We start from the raw sequence: 23,630 nt of genomic DNA, 5'->3' as shown, positions 1-23,630 counted from the left end.
CCTGAGCTACCGATTCTCACTTCCATTTGCTTTTGTCAGTGAGATAAGCCTACTCCAAGATCTGCCAAGTGTCCTGGGACATTGGCCTGAAAACTTGCCTATCTCTTGCTATTCTTGCCCTAAACAAATAGGTCACGATAATACCCTTAAAGGTAGCATTATGATAAATCCCTCTTGGTCCAAGTTGCCAAACTTTATCTCCCACCATCTATAGCCCCTCCCCCAACCCAGACTTTGCTAATCCATCACCAAATGCATTTTCACTGAACCAGGATGCAGCTTCAGAAGCAAGCTTAACTTGGCAACCCAGAGTGGATAGGGAGGGGACCATGTTCTCAGGGCTAGGAATCCGCTGAATCTCTCCTCCCCATTACCAGAGGAGCAAGAATCTCAGCAGTGTGATTTACTCTGATGACATTACGTCAACTATGGGAGGGGAAAATTTAATTCTAGAGACAGACGTAGAAAGCCAGTATATCCTGAGCCATAGCCAGGACTGATCAGACAAAATTGCCCAGAAGACAAAAATTCAAGTTTCTTTCCATGTCTCCCTTTTAGTTTCTTCACAACCCAGGCTGCCTAGGGTCCCTCACCAGGTCCTCCCTGGCATTTTTTGTTTCTTCTAACAACTTGCTCCACTTCAAAACTTAATAAATAATTGTGTCGTTCCTTCAAAAGTAAGCTCTTAGCCTGAGTTCATTTTAGGTACTTGAGAAATGCTGGTTGGCTGTCTGATTGGGGGGTGGGGGCTGGGAGGGCCAAGAAAAAAATGCCCATTAGATACAAGGGGTTCCTCCCAGTAGGTAATGAATTAGAATCTTGTGAGGTTTTGTACAGAAATACAGGGCAGATTGTGCCTGCTTACATGTAACGGGGGTATGAAATAGTTAAATAGCAAGTCCCAGCTAGGTGGCACTGTGTTTTAAGTAAATAATTTTTAATGCAACTACAATAAGCTTGCTGGGAAGTTTGCTACACGGATAATGGCTTCCAAATAGTAAGGAGCAATTATTCAAGCTATAGTGTCTCATTAAAACAAATACTGCTTTATGGGCATAAGGTCACCAGATTTAGGAAACTAAAATACAGATGCCCATCTGGCTTTGAATGTCAGACAGACAATGTATAAATTTTAGTATAAGTATGCCCTATGCCATATTTGGGACATATTTACAGAAAAAAAAATTGATTGTTTGTCTGAAAATCAAAGTTAACTGTGCAACTTGTATTTTATCTGGCAACTCTATAGGGGCATCTCTTGTATATCTGGCATAGCATTAGTATTAAACACACATTTTCCCGTCTCTTACACCCGTATTCAGATATCCAGCCCTTTACTATGCAATTCCCAAGTTTCCCTGCAAATCTCCAGGGTGCATTTCATATGTGCTAAAAGTTACTCTATCACACTATATAAATAGTTGTCTTCTCTCTCTCTCTCTCTCTCTCTCTCTCTGTTTTTTCATTGTTTTCCTCTTTTGCCAGGATGGTCTGGCCACAACATCAAGGCAGTAATGTTGATACCTCACTCCGGTCAGCTGCCACATCATCTCCTGGGTACCATGCTGTTCCTTAGGGGGCTCTGGCATCAACAGGTATCAGCTGAGTGACACCAGGGGCTACAGTAACCTCTGCTGAGGAGCGCCACATCCACCAGGAACCATCTCATCCACCTGACTTCGCAGCCTCTTGGGAGTGTTGTCTCCTGCCAGCTGTGTTGCTACTTAAGTCAAAGCATTGAAGGGGTTCCTGGGTGGCTCAGTCAGTTAAGCATCTGACTTTGGTTCAGATCATGATCTCATACTCCGTGAGTTCAAGACCTGTGTCAGGCTCTGTGCTGACAGCTCAGAGCCTGGAGCCTGCTTCAGATTCGGTGTCCCACTCTCTTTCTGTGTCCCCCTCCCCTGTTTGTGCTCTGTCTCTATCTTTCAAAAATGAATAAACATTTTTTAAAAAAGCATTTAAGCCAGCTATGTTCTCTGCAGAAATACACAGAAAGACTCTCCAAACCTCTTAGATCTGCATTTTCTCATAAGACCTCAAAACATTTGGCTTGTGTTCCCATATCTTGAAGAGTTGGAAGTTGAAAGTAAATAGCACTTTAAACTTTTTGCTTCCAGTTCACCCCGTCCTATTGCCCACCACCAACATAATTCCACATAATTCACAGTAGTCAGATATGAATTCGATATGGGACTGAATTTGGCTTACTCCCACTCTGTGTTCAGAAATCTCTCCTCTGGAATGCCTGGGTGGATCAGTTGGTTAAGTATCTGACTCTTAACTTTGGCTCAGGTCATGATCCCAGGGTCGTGGGATCGAGCCCTGTGTTGGACTCAGTGCTGGGCGTGGCGCCTGTTTGAGATTCTCTCTCCTTCTCTCTCTGGGGAAAAAAAAGAGAAACCTCTCTCCTCTCATATACAAGGAGGCATTTGTTACTGGGTGAAGCATGTGTACTTATTCCTTCCGCCCAAATGAATTTTCTCCCAGGAAGCTCCACAATCACACAGAAATGGCCCCTAGGGGTGAATATTTAATCCTTGATTATATTTAATCCTAATACAACCAAGTGAGAGAGCTATTATGTCCCTCATCTTACAATAAGAAATCTGAGATCAGAAATATACCTCAGTCATAATCACTTGCTGCTGTCTGCTTTCACTCTGCTTTTAGAACATATCAAGGTCCTTCTTGCCTTTATATTTGTTGTTTTCATTGTCCGGAAAATAACAAACTCCAAGCTGACTCCTTAACATTCAATTTTAGTCAAGTGTCACCCTCCCACGAGGCCTTCTCTGACCTGCCTCTCTACAGCAACTTCTCAGCCATTACTCACTCTCCCTCCCCACCACCCTCTGATGCTTCATAGCTCTTACCAATTTGCAGTATCATTTATTTGTTTATTTTTATAATGTATCTGTTATTTGTCTTCCCAACTAAAATTTAAGCTTCAAGAAAGAAAGAACCTCGAACCTACTTATCCCCAGAAGCTAAATAAATATTTGGTGAAATAATAAATCTAAACCTCAAGCTCTAGATGGTACCTCACAATTAAATCTGGGAGTAATTATAAAATTCCATTCTTCTTAGCTACTAAGAAGATCTTTTATAAATATGTAAATACACACATTTGCAAATTTTATAGAGGATATTATAAAGATCAAACAATCTGGTGATATCGTTCAATGTTGAAGAGAAAGAAAAGGAAAATGGCAAATGTGACTTTTTTTGGCCCCAAATAAAATTTGATCAGTTGATAATTTTGCCTTAGATAGGTCCTCATAATAAAATCTACTTAATCTAAGGCAATTGAGAGCCTCTTTTCTACATAACAGTCTTCATACTGAAGACATTTCTGGAAATCTGTCATTGTACTTTTCAAAATAAATAATCCCAAGTCCTTTAGCCTTCTCTTAGGGGTCCTATTGCTTTTCCTTTATTAGATCCAGATATGAAATACTCTGGCACTTGTGACTTTATTTGCAACTTAAATCAAGTACTGCAAACTCAAATGCCTACAAGGCTAGGAAGATAATAAAAACGAATGATCCTTTGGTCTTTGTGTCAATATATTTACATTGTATAAATGAGGGGTGGATGCCTAGATACAGGGCTGGTGGCTGCAATGTGCAGTTCCTGTCAGTTACTGCCATTGACGTTGAGTCGCTGGATCTTCCAATATTTCAAGAGAAGCCAGAAATCCAGATTTTTATGAGAAAACTTCTAAACCACTTTAGGCTATATATGAATGTTTGTGTATCCAATGCTAGCAGTTGTTTGTGACTCTAAGATAATGATTCTCTAGTTGTTTTTCTCAAGACACATGCAGCCTTTGGCTCTCTGAGACCTTTAACTATCTAGGTTAGGACACATTATTCTACCAGACTGTGGGGGAAGCAACATGTCACATGGCATCCTCGATTAATAATGATTACCGTCCTTTTCCGAGTTCATGTAAATGCCTGAGGCAGTCCTGGCAATTGACGATACTGAATAATATTAGAATAACCTTGCTTTTCTTCTGAGTTACATATTCACTTTTCTATATTGTTTTTTTTGTGTGTGTTTATTCTTTATTACAGACCTCCCTGCTTTCTTTTTAGTTTATTGGCATTTGAGCCACCAGTATACCCCAGTCATATCATCAGATAATGATTCTCAATAACCTAATGTATGAAGTGTATTTTTTTTCCTTCAGCATTCTTCCTTAACTAGTATTCTAATGCATTATTTTAATTTGGCCCATTCACTGTACTTGAACAGCATACTATATATTCAATAACTGAACTATAGATTATATGTTAAAATTGTCTCATAAATTCAGCTCTTCCCCTTTACCAAATCAATTCTAGTTAGTTTCATTCCTTTTTACCCATTTCAGTAGGCTTCCAATTATTTCTTTACTTTAAGTTTCATGCCCATTTTGCCATTAACAATGTTGCCCAAATAAATATTCTAAGACTGTGGTTTTACCATAATCAGATAAATGTTCATATCTAATTATCTATCTTTTAATAGTTTCCCCAACAATCTAATATTTAGTCCCAAATCTTCAAAGACCACTTGTTTTCATCCCTCTCTGACTTTGCCAGACCCTTGTACCTTTCAGACTCTGGTCAAACATCTATTGATATCATGCAGAAACACTTGAATATAATATATAATGAGGGTCAGAATGGTGTCTGTGGTCAGGTAACCAAGGAAAAGAAACTAGCTTATAGAAGAACTAAGGGTAACTCTATGCTATAACCAACTTAGCTACTCAGGCCTCTGGCCATATACTCAGCTGGAGACCAACCCACACATTAAGCTTGTGAAAAATGCCCTTAGCCATGCACTCAGGTGAGAAAAAGAAAAAGGAAGAGAGAAAATAAAATTCACTACCCTATAGACCAAAAAAAGGAGAAAAAGCAAAACAAAACAAAATCTACCACTTCATTCAAAGAGTATACCTTCAAGGAGAGCATAAGAGTAGATATGAATCTGATGTTTCTTCAGGCGGCATCCGTCTCCCCTCCCAGTGAAAGCACTAAGTGTGACCCAGAGCTTAAAGATACAAATTTTCTTACAACCACCAACTTTTTCATCTGGTGCTCAAAGAAGTTGACTCTGGGGCTTTCTGAAAGGTGGTATGTGAATCTCCATTCCAAGGAGCACTCAATGAAAATTTGAAGAATATACAGTTGATGTCTTGCATGCCAACTTTAGAACTTACCTTCTATACCTGTACATACCCCAACACTACCACCACCACCAACACTTAAAATGTGGTTTCACTAAATTCATTATTCACAATTTCTGCAACACGTTTTTCTTTTTTTTTTTTTTTAAATTTTTTTTTTTTTCAACGTTTATTTATTTTTGGGACAGAGAGAGACAGAGCATGAACGGGGGAGGGGCAGAGAGAGAGGGAGACACAGAATCGGAAACAGGCTCCAGGCTCCGAGCCATCAGCCCAGAGCCCGACGCGGGGCTCGAACTCCCGGACCGCGAGATCGTGACCTGGCTGAAGTCGTACGCTTAACCGACTGCGCCACCCAGGCGCCCCATGCAACACGTTTTTCTAAGACGGAAAGTATGCCATTTAAAAATTTTTTCCTTAGGGAAGAAATTAAAACTCTATTGAAAATATTTAGAAATAACAAAATCATGATTCAGTTCATGATCGAGGAGCTAGTATTAGATTTACCCTCATGTAATAGAAAACTATGCAACGGGCGAAGAGCAAACTGATTTCAAACATTGAAACCTGGACAGTATAAGGCTGTGACCCTCGAAAGAAGGAAAGCGCATGAGGTCAATTTCCCATTCATGCTGGCTTGTTGTCGGGAGAGATTTCCAAATCATTTCTGAGAAAATTGAAGAAGCAAAGAATTGCTATCTGGCTGGAGGGAGTAAATAGTAAGTGGGTAAAAGAAATGGTTATTAGGCTTTGGGGATTCTAAGGCATCTATAATTGTTAGGGCAGGCTCTGGAGAGATGAAACCACTGAGAGGAAGCCTGAGAAATTAGCATAGAGATTCCCCTCTAGTCGTTGGCCAGATTCTAAGCTGTGCTTGTGCAGGGCATGAGTCTGTGAGGATAAGCAAAGAACAGCTGCTGGGGGACTGAGAGGTGAACAGAGATTTCAGAGCCGCGGAGTGCGGGGGAAACATTGGCATTCCCATCCCAGCCAGATGGAGATATGCTGATGAACAACTTGAGCATTCAGTTGAGAACTCAGAAAGCCTATGCCTTAGGATTTAGGACTGCAGCCTAAGATCCTTATTCTTGCAACGTGCTAGGACTAACAGCGAATGAGAGCAAAGGGATCTGCCACGAATTTAACTTTATTTCAGGACAAAACCCCCTCTTCACAGGAAAATGACATCACCTAGAAGCTCTACCAGATATGCAAAAAGCAAGATGACCTGCGAGACCCATTTCAACAGAAAGTTGGCCAATAAAAGATTCATAAATGATTCAAATATTGAAATTAGCAGTGAAGGAATCGGAAGAGCTGTTATAAATATGGCAAAATTTTTAGTAGAAAATATGGGCAAAATGTATGAACAGATAGAGAGTTTCAGCAAAAAGTTGAAACTCTAGAAGAGGACTGACTGGAAATGTTAGAATTGAAAAGAAAGTCTCTCCAAAACAAAGGATTTATTGAAATATTTAATGGACTTGAGAAAGCAGAAATTTTCATAATCCCAAAGTCCGTTATTTAAATCTATACAAGCTATCTAATATGACCCAGAGAGGAAATATAAAAGAATGAAAAATGCAGGCCAAAGTTTCCATACATGTGGACTAATTTCAGACAGTTTAACATACATGCAACTACAGTCCAAATGGAGTTGAGACAGAATATGGAGCAAAACAGAAGATGTTTGAAAAGATAATGGCCAAAAATTATCTAAATGTGATTAAAAATATCAATCCACAAATTCAAGAAGTACAGCAAATTCCAGGAGAATGAATAAATATAAAAACCACACTGGAGCACATCAGAGTGAAACTTAAGCATATCAAAGACAAAGAAGAAAATCTTAAAACCAGCAAGGGACAAAAAACATATTATATTCATGAGTACACCAATAAATATGATGCTCTCTTCTCATCAGAAAGAAATGGAAGCCAAAAGAAAATGGAATGACATCTTTATTGACATATTCAAGGACTTAGAATCATATATCCAGCAAAAATATGTATCCAAAAATGAAAGCAAAATAAAGATGTTTCAGATAAACAGGTGCCTTTGACATTAGCAAAGTCACACCACACAAATAAAAAGGAAGTTCTTGGGTTAAAGAGAAATATTCCTAGATAAAGTCTGGACCTATACGAAGTAATGAAGATCACCGAGGGTGGTAAATATGAGAGCAAATATAAAAGGTTAAATTTAAATTTTTTTTCCCAAAAGAACATGTAACAGATGCAAAGAGCAAGATAGTAAGTTTGAACCCAACCATATCAATAATTACAATAACTCTAGGTAGACTCAACCACTCTCTTTAAAAGACTTGCCAGGGGGGCTTGGGTGGCTCAGTTGGTTAAGCACCGGACTGATCTCTGCTCAGGTCATGATCTCACAAACTGTCACATCGGGCTCTGCACTGACCACAGGAAGTCTGCTTGGGATTCTCTCTCTCTCTTTCTGTCCCTCTTTGCCTCTCTGCTCTCTCTCTCTCTCAAAATAAATAAGTAAACTTAAAAAAACATTTTTTAAAGACTTGCAAGGTTGGAAACAAGACTCAACTAAATGCTGTTCATAAGGGATCTATTTTAGGTATAAGGACACAGATATGATGAAACAAAGAAAATTATGTGGTATGGTTCAAAGTCAATGTGTATTAACATAGATAAAGAGGGAGAATTCCTAATGATAAAAGTGTCAATTTATTAGGAAGATACAATAATCTTAAATATATTTAAATGAATAGCACAGTTTCAAAATACCTGAAAACATGAGGAAAAAAGGAAAAGAAAAAAATAGGCAAGTCCACAATCCCACGTAGAGATTTTCACATTTTTCTCCCAGTAATTAAAACATAAATCAGACAAGAAATTCAGTAAGGCTACAAAAGATTGGAAGAACACTACTAACACTTGATCTAATTGACATTTACAGTGCACTATGCCCAACAACTGCATAAAATATATTACTTTCAAATGTAGACGAGAAATTCATCAAAACAGATCATATGCTGGGCTATAAAAATGAGCCTTAATAGGTTTAAAAGACAGAGAATGTTCCTTAAAAACAATGGGATTTAAACTAGAAATCAATTTGGAAAAGTAGAAATCTCCTAATATACGAAAATTAATTACCACACTTCCAAATAAGCTATGGCTCAAGGAATTCATTTGGAAATTATGAAATATTTTGAATTCATCTGACTGCTGTTTAAGAATAGACAAAGGGGCTGGGGCGCCTGGGTGGCTTATCTGGTTAGGTATCTGACTTTGGCTCAGGTCATGAACTCACCATTCCTGAGTTTGAGCCTCATGTTGGGCTCTGTGCTGACACCTCAGAGCCTAGAGCCTGCTTCACATTCTGCGTCTCCCTCTCTCTCTTTCCCTCTTCCCCACTCTCACTCTGTCTCTGTCTTTCTCAGAAATAAATAAACATTTAAAACAAGTTAAAAAAAATAGACAAAGGGGAGAAGGCAAGGCCAGAAACAAGGAGAGCAGTTAGATGGTTATTACATACATCCGCATGGCATGATGTGGGTGGTAACAAGGTGTGAGAATTGGTCAGGTTCTGAATATGTTTGAAAATACAGACAACAGAATTTGTGACAAATAAAGTATATAAAGTATGCATGTATTCATACATATTTAGTATTAATATATTAATATTAGTATGATTAGTATTTAGTATTAAGTAAATAAAGGTAAATATGAAAAGAAAGAGAGAAGTCAAGAATTAATGTGAGATTTTTGCCTGAGTATGCAAAAAGATGGAACTGCCATTAACTGAAATGGGGACGATGGGAAGAGAAACAAGTTTGGAGAGCAAATAGTGTAAGCTGAGTTTTGATCACAGACACTCACTTTAGATGCCTATTATCCATTTTAGAAATGTCCACTTAGACAGCTGGATATATGACTCTGCTATTCAAGGGAAAGGCTGCAATTAGGATATATATTTTAGAAACATATAAAATAATTTATATCTGAAATAAATTCTACACTATATGCTTGCATGCTGAGATCACTAGTAAAGACTTATCCCTGAAGCACCCTAACATTAAGCGTCCAGATAGATGAGAAAGAATCATCAAAAACCTCCAAGAGATGGCCAATGGCATGGCAGGAAAACCAAGGATTTGATGTTCTGGAAGTCAAATGAAAGTGTTTCAAGGAGGAGAGATGACCAAATTTGTTAACTTCTAGTTGTAGGTCAAGTAAGATGACAACTGTGAATTGATCTTTGATTTAGAACATGTAAGTCAGCTGGTGACCTGGAAAAGATTAGCAGAAGGGGAATGTTGTGGGTGAAAGCCTGACTATTGACTTCAAGAGAAAATGGACACAGAGTAAAATATGGACTTAGAGTAACACAGAGTATTCAGAAGTGAAGTGGCAAGAACTGGGAAATTCTCTTCTAATCGCTTCATCAGGAAGACAAGGAAAGTGTTGGCGATTAGGAGTGTGAGGAGAGGAGAGGAAGTATAAATTAGTTTATATGGGAGAATGGGAAAATGAGCAGGAAATGTGCTATTATTGTTGAGCAACATTAACAGCCAGTTAAAGTAATTCATTATGAACTTAAGTGAAACCAATCATCACGGTTGCTTGTTTTTCTCTAGACATTTTCATTTGAGCAGGTACAGGGATAAGGCAGAGATTTAGATTTAACCAGGATTGGGACTTTTGCCTCTTAAATACAAGAAATATAAAGGTGTATTCAAGGAAATGATTATAATGATTGACAATGGAACCTAAAAAAGAGAGGGACAACATGAAAATAAGTAAAAAGTTGGTACAATCAGTGAATTTCACTATGGAGGGGATTGAATGAGCATCAGAACAGTAGGAGTGAGCAGAAAGACTAAAAGATGCTGTTTAGAGACCATAGTGCTTGGCTGAAAAATTATAGAGGGAGTTCATGATTGGTGCTGTCAGTGGGAATGAGAGTCTGTGGTGGTTTAGAGGAAAAAAGTCATTGAATGACAGCAGTTAAAGAAACTGAAATTTTAGGGGCTTGGGAAAATAACCCAAATGAATATTGAAAGCACCCACTGTTATGACAAGGGTAGTGTTGGAGAGCATGACAGCAAGCCAGGAGCTAACATCTTCGAGGAATAAGAGGATGTTGGCTGGCAGATGGGTTGGTAGATGGGTTGCATACGGGTACAATCTGTTGGCTTAGAAAGGAAAGAGAACAGTCTAGAAGGGACATTTAGGAGCAAGAAGGATCCTTGCCTCACCTCTAATACCTGAAGTACCACAAGTTCAGGAGGGAAGACAGACACCCCCAAAGATATCCAACCCCAAAATGATTTCCTCAGCAGAGAATCTGCTTTCAAACTTGTTCTTAATGACAGAACAGTCCTGGTTTCTAGAAATAGCCCTGGAGAAAATGGTTGTCACTAAATCTGCTTTTCTGGCTGTTGAAGTGTCTGCTCCGTCTTGACACTTTCTTTGGTGCCATAAGAAAAGTGTTACTGCTGCATCTCTGGTAGTCTCAACCAACCCTCAATCCACTCACAACTTTGAAGATCTCACACCTTTTGACAAAATTAGTTTCCATGGGATGAGACAGAGGTTCTCTCTTGTCTTTTGCAGGGGAAGGATAAGCCAAGAGATGATGGGCTAGTTTAAAGCACACTTGGCTACTGTTACAGGCAGAAGGTAGGAAAACTATGCTGTCAGGAAACACTAAATATAAAACTGAAGTATGCAATTTATCAATACTCTGGCACACACTAAGTAGGACTATGTGGTGGACCCTGAAAGCAACCAGAAAGTTCTGAAAGGTGAACCCTCCAAGCTGGGAAAATGTCAGAAGACTATATTAAAGAAGAAACACAATCAATGGACAAATGCTCATCTCCCTCATAATTTGGCATGTTTTTCCTTTTTAAGTTGGTTTTTCAGCAGGCGGAAACTCTTCTTAAGGGTTAACTCACTAGACTATTACACTATAGTCAGGAATGAATTCCTAACATCTGATGAATCACCTCCTTAGGAGAAGGAGGAGAGAGTCAAGTGAAATGTGGAATATGTCACAATGAAAGCACAAGATGGGAGCACTGACAAGGCAAGACCTAAGAAGGCAGACCCTAGAGACTGAAAAAACAAACATACAAATGAAGAGAAACGAAAATTGATTCCCCAGGGAAGCCTCCAGAAGAAAAGCAGTTCTGGTGACACCTTGCTTTTATTCTGACCTCCAGATTTGTAGGAGTATACATTTGTGTTGTTTCAAGCCACCAAATTTGGGGCAATTTGTTACAGCAGCAATAGGAAATTGAAACAGTAAGCTGATACTCTACCACCAAGAAGTCAAAACAGTGGTTGATTTCACTACTTTCTCTTACAAAACACTCCCTGAGCCTAGTGGAAAACACGTCAAGCTTCTGTTCTGAATAAACGCACTCCAAAGGTTGCAACCCTTAAAATAAAGATTCAAATGACTTTCATCATTTAATTAGGAAACTTGTTTGACAATGCCAGACCTCCTGCACTTTCACCCGAAATGGAAATGAAAGAGATTCTGTTTCCAGCATGAATTCCATAAGTATTTGTTGGCCATGATACAGAGCAAAATTTACAAAGAGAATTTTTGGCAATAAAATAAGTTGAAGATCTTTGGGTACTTGTTCTTTCCATAAGTGAATTTTATGCAATCTGACCAATGGCATTGATCTGATCTGTTTTCTTTTTCTTTCTCTTTTCTTTCCTTTTTTTTTTTTGGAGTGATAATAACAAACCTAGTACTTTGCCTTTGTACTTTGCCTAGTACTATAGCCTTTGACAAAATGTTTTGCATACATGTCTCAGGTGATCATCACCACGTTCTTAGGAGGTGATTGAGACTTTTATTGTTTTTTATTATTTAATTTTATTCATAAAAAGCCTAAGTTTCAAGCAACACTGACTTCTCAAATGTCATCCAACTATAAATGACACAGTAGCAACAGAAAATCTCTTATTTAATTATGAACACTGTATATCCACATGCCTCTTCATTTTATGCTGTGCTTTTCTGGTGTAAAATTCTTTTAAAAAGCAATGATGGGGGCGCCCGGGTGGCGCAGTCGGTTAAGCGTCCGACTTCAGCCAGGTCACGATCTCGCGGTCCGTGAGTTCGAGCCCCGTGTCGGGCTCTGGGCTGATGGCTCGGAGCCTGGAGCCTGTTTCCGATTCTGTGTCTCCCTCTCTCTCTGCCCCTCCCCCGTTCATGCTCTGTCTCTCTCTGTCCCAAAAATAAATAAAAACGTTGAAAAAAAAAAATTTTTTACAAAGCAATGATGTGTTCTTAGCAAAATAACTGGATAAAATGTTTATTATTCTAACTTTTTCTTCTGATATATATATATATCAGATATATATAATATATATTATTATAATTATATATTATATTATATATTATATATAATTATAACAATTATATATTATCATCATAATATATATTATATATAATCATAATATATATTATATTATATATATTATATACATAATTATATATATAAATTTTTCTTCTGATATATATATTATATATATATATAATATATATATATATATATATTATATATATATATTTTCCAGGCACCAGGTCTACAACAGTGAAAAAGATGAAATTCCTATCCTCAAGATGTTCATTGTGTAGAAGAGACAACATGGTAGATTGGTATTTGCCCTTACGGTTGGTGGGGGCTATGATAGGGGTCAATACTGGGTCAGAGGAGCAGAGAACAAGGGACACTAATATAGGATTGGGGACATCAGGGAGGACTTCTCAAAATCGATAATTCAGATATGTCAACTGTAGCTGAGAAAATTAGTCCAGCAAATGGGAGATGGGGGTGGAGAAGATGTTTCAGGAAGAATAAATAAAGCAGGCTGGGAATAGGTTTCCAAGAATGTTTCAATAGGGCAGAACTGCCTTCTCCCCAACACTGGGTAACACATTTACTATTTAACAGATGCTACCCAGATGCCAATGGGACAGTGTTGAGTCTTACTGGTCTTTCCAGGAGGCCACCTGAGTAGAAAGATTTTGTTTTTCTTTCCTTATTTTTCTTTTCTCAAGAAATCACTAGAACTTTCGATATCAAATGTTAATTTGTTTACTTCATATCTAAAATGAGTTTCCTGATTCCTTCTAGGAGAACTGCTAAAACACACTTATCTTTTCAGACTTTTAGCTCTTGTCCATGAGGATACCCTTCCCTGAATCTTGCCAGTTTCCCTGCCCTGGAAAGAACAGATGTGATAAGAACATCTTAAAATGTCATTACTACACCACTTTGCAAATTTCTTAACTCCAGATGTATCAGGCCTAGAATGTATAAAGCATTTTAACAGCTTAGAAATGCAAAATTAATGCAAAGCAATGTTATGTTAAATAACAGTTCATTGGTTTACCATGTTGTATGTTGTATGTAACAAATAGTCCAAATTAATTCACTAAGGGTCATGCTGGGGACTTAAGAAAAGAAAAAATCAGTTGCTTTTCTAACATGCAAAATTTACCCCTAGGTAGAATAAATTAATTTATTAAATATAGCTGCAGAATTTATTTATTGCGCAGGGTTTGGAAAATGGGAGATAGGTACACTCTTTTAGCTGTTTAAAATATGGGGTTAAGACGTTAAAATAATTTATCAAGAGGAGCGCCTGGGTGGCTCAGTCGGTTAAGTGTCCGACTTTGGCTCAGGTCATGGACTCACAGTTCATGGGTTTGAGCCCTGCATCTGGCTCTGTGCTAATAGTTCAGAGCCTGGAGCCTGCTTTTGATTCTGTGTCTCTCTCTGTCTCTGTCCTTCCCTACTCACACACTGTCTCTCTCTCTCTCTCTCTCTCTCTCAAAAAAAAAAATGAATATACATTAAAAAAAGTTAAAAAAAATTTTTTTTTCAACGTTTATTTATTTTTGGGACAGAGAGAGACAGAGCATGAACGGGGGAGGGGCAGAGAGAGAGGGAGGGAGACACAGAATCAGAAACAGGCTCCAGGCTCTGAGCCATCAGCCCAGAGCCCAACGCGGGGCTCGAACTCACGGACCACGAGATCGTGACCTGGCTGAAGTCGGACGCTCAACCGACTGCGCCACCCAGGCGCCCCTAAAAAAAGTTTTAATAATTTATCCAGAAAATTCCTAAGGACTCCAGCGGGGTGCAATGCACAGAGGGGTGCAATGCACAGAAGGTGCCAGTGAGGCAACACGACTTTCAAGAAGGACCTTATCTTCTCCATTGCTTACTTTCCTGCCACCTAAAACAGTGCTTGGCACCCAGTAAATGCTTAGTAGTTATATATTCATTAAGGGAACACATGAATACCTGTTATAGTTTGAATTATGTCCCCGCCACCCCAAACCCATGTGTCGAAGTCCTAACCCCAAATAACTCAGAGTGTGACCTTATTTGCTGACAGACTCTTTAGAAAGGTAATCACACTATAACGAGGTCATAAGAGTAGGCTTTAATCCAATATGACAGGAATCCTTCTAAAAATGGTAAATTAGGAGAAAGATATGCACACAGGAAGAACAGCATGTATTGATGAAGGCGGAGATAAGGTGATGTTTCTACAATCCAAGGAATAGCAAAAATTGCCAGCCAGCCACCAGAATCTGGGCGAGAGGCATGGAACAGATTATCTCTCACAGGCTTGCTGAGATCTTAATCTCAGATTTTAGCCTCCAGAACTGTGATATAATAGATTTCTGCTGTTTAAGCCACCCAGTTGTCAAGCCCTAACATACTGATATAGTATCTTTCCAGTTATGTCTTGAATATCCAAGTTATCAGCTATCTTTATTTTAATGTTCTATATGACTTGCGTAAGTTCTTTAGTTGTGTTTATGTCAGCATTTGACTACCTAACTGCTCTGTAAAATAGCAGATCAACCTACTAGCTTTGTATTTCACATACCATAAAACTGTTCACTGTGCAAGTGTTCAGAAAAATGCTTAAGTGTACACAAGCTATAAAATAGTCTCATCCCTTCCATTAAGTATCTTCCGCATATGCTTGAAGATTAAATGAGATGAATTTTTGCAACATATATAGATGGCCCAGAGAAAGCCCTCAGGAGATGAAATTTGCAAAGATAATGGCTTAATTTAGTGTAAAAGAAAGATGTGTTAAAATTATATATCATGGGTTTAAACTCTTACTAACCATATGACCTTGAGCAACCTATGCAATCTGTCTGTGTTCTTGGAGAGGTTATGTTTGTTCATGTTCTCTTGTAATGATTTTGTAATAGGATGTAAACATGATTGTGTTAATATATGAAAATCTCTTAGCATACTGATGACCACATAGCAAGAACTCAATAAGAGATAGTTTTGTTGTTACCCATTGAATATAAAAACACTGTGCCAGACACTGCGTAGGAGTTGGAAATATAATAAGTGTCAAAAGTGAGCAAGTTTTACTTCTTAGTAAATTCAAAAAAGCGTATGAAACTATTATGGTTAGAAAATGCCGGATGCTGTAACTAATAAACCACCAAATTCCCATGGCTTACCCCAATAGAAGTTTACTACCTACTCAAGCAAAAGTCTAAGGTGGCTGTTCCTGTTTGGCAGGTGTATCTTTCCTTTATGCGGTGATTCAGGGAACTAGACTCCTTCTGCCTGTGGCTCTGGATTCCATTAGGACCCCAGTGTCCTCTGCCTCCAGCCAGCAAAAAAGAAAAGGGAGAGAGTATAAGAGATGTTGGAGAAGCATAACTACTTTTCAAAAACCCAGATCCAAGAGGGACCATCCTGCTTCAGCTCATGTCTCATTGATGAAAATCATTCGACCTGGATGAGAAAAGTCTAGAAAATGTAGTCTCTGGCCCAGAAGAACTCCCAGCAACTCATACAATGAAAATGGGAGATGCAGCTTTGCTGCAACTGTCACAGAGCTATGTCTATGCACAGTGACAAAATGGAATGATCCCAGGGTGAGGAGGAAGTATAGAATATGGTCTGGGTGTGAAACCAGACATTCTCAAGGCTCCATATTAGAACTCTGGAGTTCTGAGCACTTTTAAACCTACTGTCTGTCATATAATAAACAGTAGAAACTCCTACTTGGTGGTACAGGCAGGAAAGAAAAAAGACTGATGGGGAAATACTGTTAAATCCTACAGGAATTGATTACTATGATAGGACTCCAGAGTGATAGTCTAATGAAAGAATTTAAGCTTAAGGTTGAAGAGTTTTGATGTAGTTTTACTTCCACTCATCCCTGATAGTTTGAGGCTGTACATGAGCTAGAATATAATTACTTGGTGCAATCATTCTTCAGTAAACGCAAATGGCTGGAGTGCGTTGGGCCTGATCTTATGAGGTATGATTGAGCTTTCTGCTTTTTGTTATTTTGCTTAATAAAAGATCAGTAAAACAAAAGTAGCATTCAGTAGCAGCACTTAGCTTTCCAGAAGATCTTTTGCCCAAAACTAGCTAGGTCAGCAGCACTACTGCACAATTTTCTGCTGCACAGTAAGAGTTTTCAAATTCCGATGCTGAAAATGCCATACATGGAGATACAACGCAGAGCAGAGATATGTAAGAAACTTTCCAGGTTGTGAAAGCATTTTCTCAGAACTAATAAACCCAACCAAATGGTTGATGGCTGGTCTCGGGCTGGGGGAAAAAAAGCTACCCAAAGGGAAATGTGCACCGACTAGCATTAATTTATCTGTGAGCCAACTGTTCCATATTAAAGGCAGTCAACAGAAAATGCTTTCCTAGAGGACTTAAATAGGCTTGCATTCAATTTGAAAATAATTCATTGTGTTAATTTCTTATTAAAATTATGTCTTCATAACAGAAGGGCAGAGTTTACTCTTATTTCATGGGTAAATTTTTAAAATTGCATAATTTAACAATGTAGAGTTTTTTCCTTTTTAAATATCCATAATTAGTGATGAAATCACAGTGTAGCATATACTTGCTATGGCTGAAATGTTTGCTCATTTGTATTATTCAAAATGTTATTCTCCATGAGTAGTTATTTTTTTAAAAAGATATCGATAATTTTATCAGCAAATATTAGGGCTGTGGGTCAAATGATACTCAGAGAACACATGAAATTTCTATGTGCTGCCTTTGCTTTACAGAATATTTTCATATTTAATGGTAGGGTCTTCTTAAAATATTCAGTATTGATTGAAGTTCTAAAGCTATTTAAATATCCCATTAAAGTTCATCAAAGAAAAATATGAGTACTATAATTTAGTACAAAAAGGTTGCTACTAATACATGAAAATTGGTGTATCAAAAATAATGATAGTGATGCAGTTGCTTGTAGGAGATAATGTTTTAGAAGTTGCATCAAATGGCTAGCTGTTTTATTTGCTAGGTCAAATGAGACGAGTCCAATTTATCTAATGCTGTTTGTCTCTTATATGACTAAAGCCTTGTGTATTTAGGAAGATACAGGTTTGGGCAATAAAGCAGGGGCCTACCTAAATGGGCCCAAGCAGTTAGTGAAAGGCCATTTCCATGGCAAGAAAAAGAAGACCTTTTACCAAAAGGGAAAATCTACATGATAGTTTATAAATTACAAGGAAGAATATTTAAGGTCTAAGAATGAATCCTCTGTCCAGTAGTAAAAGGCAAAACAAAACAAATGAAAGAGATTATCACAGTCAGGAGAGCTTTAACCAGTAATTTATCCCAAGAGCTCCAAATATTAAAAATATTTAGTTTCTAGGGACTAGAAACTAAAAGGAATAGAAAGAGGAGTATAATAGTTTCATCGTCATCACAACTTTTTAGTGTTGACTGTCCAAATTGCTTCAATTTTTACATAAGAGAAGAGATCAGTGGAAGGGGAACTGGTTACTGATTCTGGGAGACATAGAATATGTGACTTTGGAAAAAGCATTTATTCACCCTTGGCCTCTATTACCTGAGAGGTAAAATAGAAGGTTTAAATTCAATGACTCAAATCTGTCTTTTCCTCCAGTATTCTGAGCCTCTTGGCCATTCTAGTGTTGGGGCTCCCAGTTCAGTGACATAAAGAAGAGGCACCTCTTTCAACCTAGGGTTGGTCCAGCAGTCTGAGGTTCCCCAGACACATTTATGGTCCAGAAACACAAAAGAAGAAACACCAGCTTGTGGCAAAATAATCACTGAAGCAGGAACTTTTAAAAAGCATATAGTACCCCAAACTCAACTTCAAAGCCAGACAGAACAGCAAGGTGATATTACTGTAAGTGATCCCCAGTTCCATATATCATTCTGTAGTTTAGCTTCAAGAAAGACTTTTTAGATCACAGCAAGAAAAATTAACCAAATGTTCAGAGAAACTATCCATTACTGAGAATAGATAACGCTTTACAGAGTTGACCGATTGGCTTAACTGACATCTCATTCACTTTTGCACACAATCATAAAGTAACAGTTTTCCTACACATTGTCAGTGTGTAAGCCATTAGTTCCCAACTAAACCAGGAGACCTGTTTTAAAAATGAACCTGAGAAGAACCATTTCATATTATATCATTTTTTCCTTACACAGTAGAGTAATATGGCTTCATGTTTGCCAAATGCGTTATCATGTTGGAGCCAAGAAAACTAACAAATAAATTGTTATTCTACTGTAAAATTAATCTTGAATGAAGGAATTCAGATGGTCATAAGTAAGCATTTTCCCAGGCTTTATTCCAAAATCAATAGTGAAGTTTGATGTAAAGACTAAATGTATAGATACCCTATCACCTACCTCAATTCAACACGTTTCAAGAAGCTGAAGTAAATAAATTGTATGAAAACTACACATCTGTAGCACTCATTATCTCCATGGGCACTCAGTCCATGTCCTGTTATGAGATGAAAGGGGTTTGGTAGAGTTGAAAGAAAATTTGCAAATATGTCACAGAGCTCACCTTTTCCTCTTACATATGACTGGTTGGCACTAAATTATTGGGCCCTTTGTCCCATCATGGGTATCCTTCATCACCACCATCCAGGCCTCAAAGCTGCTTTCCTTCTTGCAAAAGTGTCTTGATATCCCTTTCCAAGAATTTCTCACAACAGGGAGTTGAAATCAGAGAACTAGAGTCTGACCATTCCAGGTTACACAGGTTCCTCTTGCTCCCAAAAGGAATGAAAGGTTACTGATAAATGAATGAATTCATTAGGAATACCTATAAGAATGGATAGAAAACAATCTTCCTGTCCTCACTTCCAATTAAAATTGGAACAAGACAAAGATTTGCATGGCCCCTATGAGGATGACATATAAATTTGTGAAGTATTCCATATTTTGGGGTGGTACAGTCTTTCAGTTATGGAATTAATAAGTCATGGGAATAAAAGCACAGCACAAGAAGTATAGTTATTGGTATCATAATAGTGATTACCTAGGAGAGAGAAGTTAAGATGGTGGAGTAGTATGAGGACCCTAAGCTTGTTTCGTCCCTGAAACTCAGAGAGATCAGTGTCAAGCCATTTTGAACACCTAGGAAATTAATCTGAGAATTAATGCAACAATCTGCATAATTGGAGCCAGAGAACTTGGCAGGTACGTAGTGCAGACAGGTGAATTGGGGGAGAGAAAAGCCGTGCAGCCATGGAGGGTAAGGAGCCATTTTCTCAGAGAGAGGACAGAGAGAGAAAGAGAAAGGGGGAGAGTGCAGCATATCGGAGACTGCACAAGAAAAGCAGCTGGAGAGAAAGAAAGAGAGAGTGAGAGTGAAAACACTCGCAGGGGACTGGACAAAAAAATCTGTTCCCCAAAACCAATGATGGGGAGAAAGAAGAGGGTTTCAGTGCTACCAGGATTCTATAAACAGTGGTGCAAAGAGTCTGAAGTTTCAGAACTCAGCATCTGGTGGTGCTCTGGTGAAGAAGCAAGGCAAATCCCCAGCAGCAGGCAGCATGGTCTAAGGGGTGTGTGTGCCACACAGGGACAAGTGGTTCTCCTGATTGGGGTACATTTGGTAAAGGCCTTAAGGCCTCTCCACAGGCAAAAGTCCTGGCAGACCACAGAGAGCAGACATGTTTACTGATATTGGAACAAAGACACCAGAGGGCAGCAAAACCAGGCGCCAGCTGTGTGTTGTGATTTGCCATATACTCTGGGCCTCTGCTGCTGCACGACTACATGCACATTTTCTGGGACAAGCCAGCACCTGGCCATTGCTTGGCAAGACCCTCCCCCAGAGAGTCAGTGCGGGTCCAAGCTGCAGGGGTCTCTGAAGTGTGAGGTTTTGAAACATTGCCCCATCTGAGATAAAATTCTGGAGGGAGGTGCCACCTGGCAAGCAGACAGCTTGGACATGGACAAGGTAGAGGCGGGAAACAGACAGAGGCCTAGACAAAGGAGGGGTGCTTGACTGTGGGTCGATAAGGGTAACTTTTATTACTTAAAAAGTTTTAAATTTTTTTAACTTTTTTTTTCCTTTCTCTTTTTTCTCTTTTCTATCAAGTTTCTCTCAACAAGCAGACTACACATACCTAGGATCTAGCTTCCTTTATTTGATTTGTTTTGCTTTTAATTTTTAACGTTTATTTTTACCAACAAATGAGTCCAGGGTTGGATGGCTTCCCACGGGAATTGTACCAAATTCTAAAGAAGAGTTAATACTTATTCTTTTGAAGCTGTTCGAGAAAATAGAAGTGGAAGAAAAACTTAAAAACTCATTCTATGAGGCCAGAATTATCTTGATTCCAAAACCAGATAAAGACCCCACTACAGATCAATTTCCCTGATGAACATGGATGCAAAAATTCTCAACAAGATACTAACAAACTGGATCTAACAATACATTAAATAATTATCCACCATGATTGAGTGGGATTTATTTCTGGGATGCAGGCCTGGTTCAATATCTGCAAATCAATCAATGTGATACATCACATTAATAAAGGAAGGATAAGAACCACATGATCCTTTCAATAGATGCAGAGAAAGCATTTGGCAAAATACAGCATTCTTTCTTCATAAAAACCCTCAAGAAAGTAGGGATAGAAGGATCATACATCAATATCATAAAAGGCATATATGAAAGACCCACTGATAATATGATCCTCAATGGGGAAGAACTAGAAGCTTTCCCCCTAAGGTCAGGAACATGACAAGGATGTCCATTCTCACCACTGTTATTCAACATAGTGTTGGAAGTCCTAGCCTTAGCAATCAGACAACACAAAGAAATAAAAGGCATCCAAATCAGCAAGGAGCAAGTCATACTTTCACTCTTCACAGATGACATGATACTCTATGTGGAAAACCCAAAAGACTCCACCAAAAATTTGCTAAAACTTATACAGGAATTCAGAAAAATCGCAGGATATAACATCAATGTACAGAAATTGGTTGCATTTCTATCCACCAATAATAAAGCAGCAGAAGGAGAAATCAAGGATCAATCCCATTTACAATTGCACCAAAAACCATAAAATACCTAGGAATAAACCTAACCAAAGAGGTAAAAGATCTGTACGCTGAAAACAGTAGAAAGCTTATGAGAGAAACTGAAGAAGACACAAAGAAATGGAGAAAGATTCCATGCTCCTGGATAGGAAGAACACATATTGTTAAAATGTCGATACTACCCAAAGCAGTCTACATATTCAATGAAATCCCTATCAAAATAACACAAGCATCCTTCACAGAGCTAGAACAAACAATTCTAAATTGTGTATGGAAACAGAAAAAAACCTGAATAGCTAAAGCAATCCTCAAAAAGAAAACCAAAGTCGGAAGCATCACAATTCCAGACTTCAAGCTGTGTTACAAAGCTGTAGTGATTAAAAGAGTATGGTACTGGCACATAAACAAACACACACCTCAATGGAACAGAGTAGAGGACCCAGAAAGGGACCCACAAACTTATGGCCAACTACTCTTTGACAAAGCAGGAAAGATTATCCAATGGAAAAAAAAAACAGTCTCTTCAGCAAATGGTGTTGGGAAAATTGGACAGTGACTTGCAAAAGAATGAACCCAAACCACTTTCTTATTCCATACACAAAATAAATTCAAAATGGATGAAAGATCTAAGTTTAAGAAAGGAAATCATCAAAATTCTAGAGTAGCAAACAGGCAACAACCTCTTTGACCTCGATCACAGCAATCTCTTACTAGACATTTCTCTAGAGGCAAGGGAAAGTAAAGCAAAAATGAACCACTGGGACTTCATTGAGATAAAAAAACTTCTCACAACAAAGGAAATAATCAACAAAACTAAAAGGCAACCAACAGAATGGGAGAACATATTTGCAAATGACATATTGGATAAAGGGTTAGTATCCAAAATCTATAAAAAAAATGTATAAAACTCAACACCCAAAAAACAAATAATCCAGTGAAGAAATGGGTAAAAGACATGAACAGACACTTTGCTAACAGACACATGAAAAGATGCTCAACAACAGTCATCATCAGGGATATACAAATCAAAAACACAACAAGATACCACCTCACACCTGTCAGAATAGCTAAAAGAAACAACTCAGGAAACAACAAATGTTGGCAAGTTTGCAGTAAAAGGGAAACCCTTTTGCATTGCTGGTAGGAATGCAAACTGGTGCAGCCACTTTGGAGAACAGTATGGAAGTTCCTCAAAAAGTTAAAAATAGAGCTACCCTATGACCCAGCAATTGCACTACTAGGTATTTATCCAAAGAATACAAAATTGCTTATTCGAAGGGGCATATGCACCCCAAGGTTTATAGTAGCACTATCAACAATAGCCAAATTATGGACAGCCCAAATGTCCATTGACTGATGAATGGATAAAGAAGATGTGGTATATGGCATATATATATGGCATACACACACACACACACACACACACACACACACACACACACACACACTGGAATATTACTCGGTGATCACAAAGAATGAAATCTTGACATTTGCAACAATGTGGATGTCACTAGAATGTGAATCTAAAAAAAAATCTCATTTTACTCATATGTGGAATTTAAGAAACAAAACAGATGAACATAGGGGAAGGGAAGCAAAAACAATATAAAAACAGAGAAGGAGGCAAACCATAAGAGATTCAAATGCAGAGATCAAACTGAGGGTTGGTGGAAGGGTGTTGGGTAGGGGGATGGGCTAAATGGGCAAGGGGCATTAAGAAGGGCACTTGTTGGGATGAACACTGGGTGTTATATGTAAGTGATGAATCACTAATTCTACTCCTGAAACCATTATTACATTATATGTTAACTAACTCAGGTCAAAATAAAAAAAAAATTTTAAATGGTATTATAATAGTGTTGTGTTGTAATAGTGTCTTATGGTGATGGTAGCTACATTTGTGGTGAGCATAGCATAACATATAGACAAGTTGAATCATTATATTGCACACCTGAAACTAATGTAACATTGTGTGTCAACTATACTCAAATTAAAAAAAAAAAAGTTTAAAAAAAGAATCTTCTTCTTAAGTCCTCTGAATTTAGAATCCTCAATAGCTCTATGTTCTTGCCTAAAAATGAACTAACA

The 23,630-nt window shown here is 38.2% G+C and overlaps 1 protein-coding gene and 1 pseudogene across 4 annotated transcripts in view; one reads left to right on the top strand and one right to left on the bottom strand.

The window, feature by feature from the left end:
- Window positions 1-23,630, bottom strand: part of SNX7 (sorting nexin 7) — a 243,129-nt gene that overhangs the window by 45,660 nt on the left and 173,839 nt on the right. For all 4 annotated transcript variants that reach the window (XM_086717644.1, XM_086717646.1, XM_086717647.1 and 1 more), the window contains one exon: window positions 15,718-15,843. The gene's annotated coding sequence lies outside the window, so the exon portion shown is untranslated. The remainder of the gene's footprint in view (window positions 1-15,717; window positions 15,844-23,630) is intronic.
- LOC112849113 (U6 spliceosomal RNA) lies at window positions 19,333-19,433 on the top strand (annotated as a pseudogene).

This window comes from Puma concolor, chromosome C1 (assembly GCF_028749965.1).
Source record: "Puma concolor isolate L17-30 chromosome C1, mPumCon1.1.hap2, whole genome shotgun sequence".
In the NCBI taxonomy this organism is placed as follows: Eukaryota; Metazoa; Chordata; class Mammalia; order Carnivora; family Felidae; genus Puma; species Puma concolor.
This window is presented reverse-complemented; position numbering and strand designations above follow the sequence as displayed.